This window comes from Cynocephalus volans, chromosome 11 (genome assembly GCF_027409185.1).
Source record: "Cynocephalus volans isolate mCynVol1 chromosome 11, mCynVol1.pri, whole genome shotgun sequence".
NCBI classification, from domain to species: Eukaryota; Metazoa; Chordata; class Mammalia; order Dermoptera; family Cynocephalidae; genus Cynocephalus; species Cynocephalus volans.
The window spans coordinates 59,049,965-59,056,071 of NC_084470.1; positions in this window are offsets into that span (position 1 = coordinate 59,049,965).

Consider the following 6,107-nt stretch of genomic DNA (forward strand, 5'->3'; position numbering starts at 1 on the left):
CTCTACCGCCCCCCGTCCCGGTCCGGGCCTTGGGCCCGCCCTGCCGCTCGGGCCCCTTCCCTGGCCTCTGCCGTCGCCCCGGCACCCCACCCCTCGGCTTGTCGCTCCGCGCCGCCGCCGCCCTCTGGGCACCATCTACTCCGCGGCCAGAGCCCTTTTGGCGTGCGGTCCAGGCTTTTGCCGGCCCCACCACAGCATCCCCGACGCTGCTGCCGCCTCCCGCCGCTCCAACATGGCTCCCGGCCGCTCCGATGGTTCGCTCCATTCTTTGCCCCGACGCCCCAAACCCGGTGGTACAACCCGTCGCGCATGGCAGTTCTGACGAACGAAGCTGTTGCCGCCATCTTTAATGAGGACATAAGTGCTGCCCACGGTGCTGAACAGAACGAGCTGGTTCGCAGCCCTTGGGTCCGCCCTTTCTGCTCTGCGCCGCCGCCTTTACCCGTCTCCCTTTTTCTAGGGCGTTGTCCCAGTTCCGTCTTCCAGACTTTCTTCTGCTTGTCGATCTCTTGTTCCCCTTCGTGAGCACTAATTCTGAACCCTGTCCTCGATTTTGGTCTGGGTTTTTTTTGTTTGTTTATTTGTTTGTTTTGGCGGCAGGCCGGTACGGAGACCCGAACCCGTGACCTTCGTGTTACAAGGCTGCGCTCTAATCAAATGAGCTAATCGGCCAGCTTGGTCTGAAAATTTGGTGCCCATTACGTGCCGAGAGAGCGTTCTAACAGCTCTGGGGCGGGTACCATGTGGAATTGAGGGGTGGAGGAGACCATGGCCGGACAGGAGCCTGGGGTGACAGTAGTCTGAACAATGCTTTAACTATTCGATCAGTGAATTTTAATTTATGAGACTTCTAGCAACCATCTGCTTGTTTGGAGCGTCCCTGCCAAGCAGGGAGGGGAGATGACCCTCCTGAGGTAGAAGCAGAGGCCAAACTCTTCCCTGCCTCTCCGGCCCCCAGCAATCTCCTGGGCGCGGGGCTCCTCCACTGGAGGCTACACCCCGTCCCAGGGCGCGAGTCCCGAGTGCTCTGGAATGCCACGTGGAGCCCAACGTTATTTCCACGACTGCGGGTCCAGCTTCCTCGGATCCCCGCCCCTCTCCTTCCACAACCGCATCTCTTAACCCCTTGAAGGAACTGGCAGAAGCTCAATCCTCCCCTCCAATCCCCGGTTCAATCCAACTCTCCCCGAGCTACGCAACTCCTGGCACGCGCTGGTCTCGACTGGCCAATAGGTGGACGCGGAGCAACAGACGGCGCAGAAGACGAAAAGGGGCGGGGGTGAACGCCGAGCTTTCCAATCAGAGAGTCATTGTTTCTATTGGCACAGTGGAAGGCCCCGCCCTTCAAGGCGGACTCATTGTGTGGGAGGAGGGGGATCCGCAAGTTCCAGGCTAGAGACAACCCAGGAGGCCCCCAAAGACCGCATGGGTAACGGGCGGCAGTGCTAGGTGCAGAAGACGCGGGCATGCCGGCACCGAGGAGGGGGTCAGCGTCAGGACCCCGGGACACTCCACTGGGTGCGGCTCCGCGATGGGGTGGATCTTGCTTCCAGCCGGCTAGGAACTCCTAGCCAAGGCCTCTGGTCCGCCCCGAAAGGTGCCTATGACATCACCACCAACCAATAGGACGATTCATTCTGTCGCTCTGACTTCTCAGTTTCTGGGAGGCGGGGCTCCCGGGGGTTCCACCTCCCGAGTGCCCCACGTGGCTACCGAGATGTAACCGGTGGGATCCTTTTGTGCTCTCCCGCGTCTCTGAATCTGAGGACCTCCCAAGTTGCAGAGCTCCGCGCCGAATACGCGTTCTGGGTTCCTCTGGGTTTATGCATGGGGGTGGAGCATCTACAAATGCCCTTAAGGCAAAACTCCGTTGGATGTGGGCCGGATGGTGTAGGGGCTGAAGGAGAGAGGGCTGGGACGTGGTTTTGACAGTACTCCCGCTCTCCGAGTCCACAATCTAGCGAATAAAGGGCACAAAACCCGATGCTGACAAAGGAGGGAGACAGGCGGGCCGCTGGTGGAGAAGGGTGCTGGGGTCCCAGAGGAGGCGCCTGAGCCATCTTAGCGATCTGGCAGGACTTACCGCAGAAGATGCCTGAGCAGCGCCTGAGTGACCAGGAAGAGGTCAGCATCTGCAAGGGAAGGCGGAGCCATCCTAGGTCTTTGGAGGCTATGTGGGCAAGTGCGCAGAGACATAAAGGGACCGTGGCTGGGGGAAATCAAGACCAGCTCTCTTACCAATAGGGCTGGCACTGGCCTCAGCTGATATTCTTTGTGGAAAGCAGAGCTCCTCGACACCCGAGCCACCGTGTCGACTACAGACGGCTCTCTGCTGCTCCTTCCCCCACCCTTATGTGCCTCCACTGATGTCCTCCTTTTGTGGCTGCTGTTACAATGGAGGCCACCCTCTCCCCATCTGCATTCACCTTCCACCCACCGCACCCCCCCAAGTGGCAACATCTATTGCATTCCTTGTAAAGACAAAAAAACAAATATTGGTGATGGTTCCTCCCTCCACCTCCAAGTCCAGCCTTGTCCCTACCTCCTAGAACATAGTAAGACCCCTACATGATTCATCCTTGATCGCTTCTCATCACCTCCAAGCTAGAGGGTCCATCCTGGGTCCAGAGACCTGGATTTGAGGCTGCTGTGGGGCAGATGGAGAGAAGACCAGAGGGCAAAGGCATGGCCGATACTGCCTCTACTACTCTCTTTCTCCTGCTTTTTCCTTCTCATCCTGTGTTTGCCCCTCTTTCCTCCCAGCCAGGAGTACCTTTCTGGGAGAGAAGGCCAGAAGACCTGGCCAACCTGACCAGCTCAATTATCCAGTTCCTTGACTTCACTGAGATTTCCAGTCCATTGTTCATCAGCCCCTCAGCTCCTCATCAGCCTTTACCATCAGCCTTATAGAATCCAGTGCTATAACAACTCCCCTGCCCTGCTCTTAGACAAACTCACTGGGCTAAAATCTAACCCTACTTAAAATAGACTATTTGTGTATTCTTTGCCTCTAGAGCAGCAGAGCATTGCTGGAGAAAAACACAACCATGCTAACTGGTCTCATTTTACATAAATTCATAACTACAAACTTTAGTACTATATTGGAGGGTGTAGCCAGTGCAGTAAGGCAAGAAAAATAATAAAAACATGAAGATTGAAAAGGAAAAAATAAAATTCACTCACAAGCAACAGGATTGTGTATGTAAAAAATACAAAAGAACCTACAGATATATAAAAATCAGTTGTAATTTCCATATATATCAGCAACTGTTAAAATTTTTTTAAAGTGAAGGCCAGCCTACGGCTCACTCGGGAGAGTGTGGTGCTGATAACACCAAGGCCACGGGTTCGGATCCCATATAGGAATGGCCAGTTAGCTCACTGGGTGAGCGTGGTGCTGACAACACCAAGTCAAGGGTTAAGATCCCCTTACCAGTCATCTTCTTAAAAAAAAAAAAAAAAAAATTAAAGTGATACCATTTGCAATAGCAAAAAATAATATCAAATGCTGAGGAATAAGTCTAATGAAACATGTGCAAGGATTCTACATACAGATACAAAAAACTAAAACATTGAAGGAAATAAAGACATAAAAGGAATGAAAAACTATGTTCAAAGACTGGAAGATTCAATATTGTAAAGGTGCCAATTCTCTTCAAATTGATAATATGGATTCAGTGCAACTCCAATCAAAATCCCAGTAGATGTGTGTGTGTGTGTGTGTGTAAACTGATAAACTAGATTCTAAAATATGAGAACCAACAATACTCAAGACAGTCTTGAAGAAAACCAAAGTAAGAGGACAACTTCCTCTACTGGATAAGAAGACTTAAAAAGCTACAGAAACCAAGACTGTATGGTGCTGGTGCATAGATGGACAGACTAATGGAACAAAACTCAGATAGGCCTACAGACGTGTGGAAATTTGAACTTTGATAAGGGTGGTTCTTCAAAGCCAACATGAGGAAAGGATAGTCTTTTCAACAAATGGTGCTGGGTCATTTGGATATCCATGTAGAAAATAATTAAATGACATTTGTACTTCATAATACCTGCATAAGTCCAGATAGATCTGACATCTGTATATGAATGGAAAGACAATACAGCTTCTAGAAGAGAGCACAGGAAAAAACTTAGAGATGATTTTAAGCAAAGATTTTTCTTTAACAGGTCACAAAATGCGCTAGCTATAAAGGAATATAAAGGAAAATATTGATAAACTGGATTACATTACAATTAAGAACTTCCTATCATCAAGAGACAACATTAAGAGTGGGAGAAGAGGCTGGTCTGAGTGCAGAGGCATTTAAAACTAATTGATTACAACCAGTTACAGATTTCTCTGTTTCTTCTCCACTCCCACTGCTTCACTCAACTAGCCTTAAAAAAAAAAAAAGTGGGAGATTTTTTAAGATAAAACCTATGACTCATATCCCAAATACAAACTACAAATCAATGAAAGATAGAAAAAACAGATAAATGGTCAAGAGATTTGAACAGGCACTTCACAAAAGAGAATATCCAAATAAACAGTAAACTAATGAAAAGGTGCTCAACCTCTTTAGTCATCAGGGAAATGTAAATTAAAAAATAAACACCACTGTATTCTACAGTGGCTAAAATAAAATGAGTGACAGTACCAAGTTTTGAGAATGATATGAGGAGTGGAACTCTCAGACACTACTGGGGAACCACATATTGGTATAAAAACTTTGGAAAACTATTTGGCAGCAACTGCCTATGACCCTCCAATTCTACTCTGGGGAATATACACTCCCAAATAATGCACATAAGCAACAAGAAGACATTTACAACAATGCTCCTTGCAGCACTGTTTGTAGTAGACAAAATTGGAAATAACTGAAAGGTCATCAACAGTGGGAATGAACATACAGCACTGGAAACGAACAAACCACAACGTGTATATCACATCTCAAAACTTAATCGTGACTGAAAACAGCCAGATACAAGAATTTATAGTGTATAATTTCATTTATATAAAGCTCAAAAATGCAAAATTTATCTGTGATTACCTCTGGGGAGGAGGGAGGAGTCAGTGACCAACAGTGATTATGTGAGCTTTGGGACTGGTGACATTCTATTTCTTCACCTAGGTGGTGGTTATATTAGCATTTTCACTGTTATAATTCATTAAGTTGTACTCCTTGAATACTGTAGGTTTCATAGTATGTTATTCTTCCAGGAAAACAAAAAAGATTGTTCTTTTACTTGGAGCCTCAGTCTATCTCCTGGTGACTGAGCAGGGGGGTGATCTTCACTCGACCCCTCACCCTGGTGTTGCCTTATGCAAGTGCAGCGCATGTGCCACAGACATGGTGCCAGCACCTTTAAGCACCCATTTCTAGGTGCCATTTCTTTATTTTTTATTTTTTTGTGTGTCATTTTTGTGACCGGCCGCACCGCACTCAGCCAGTGAGTGCACCGGCCATCCTTATACAGGATCTGAACCCACGGTGGGAGCACTGTTGCGCTCCCAGCGCCGCACTCTCCCGAGTGCGCCACAGGGTCGGCCCTAGGTGCCATTTCTGACCCAGAGGTCAGCCCAAAGCCCCCTCATGACCCCCCAAATTTCTTGAGTTTTTCTTCTCAACCCCATCCAAACATTCCCCTTCCTTTGAGTGGCTTAGTGCTCGCTCACTCTCGTTGCCCTTTCTCCTCCCTAGCCACACCCCACGTCTACCGTCCTTCCAAGCAGCCACAGAGGTGTTCTCTCAGACAGTTCCCTCCCTGAGAGGGATTCTCTGGCTAATCTTAATCTTCCTTTGTGGTTGTAATCTTGTGTTATGAGACCACCATCAGAGTTTTCTAAGTGGGTCCTGGAGTCCTAGACCTCCTCAGAGCACTTTGCTACCAGGACCCAGCATGTATGTAATGTAGTCAGCTGGGGCTTCTGCATCCCTTACAAACACATGCAAGGTCTGCTTGAATGATTCTGCATAAGTGGGCAGGGGTTTTCACCACAGGGCCACACTTCATTTATGTGCCAGCCCTGGGACAAATGGTACAACACAGCCCTGCTTTTCCCACAAGGTCGGTGAGTGCATGACAGGGAACAGAGCTAGTTACAGAGGCTGTCAAATGTTCCT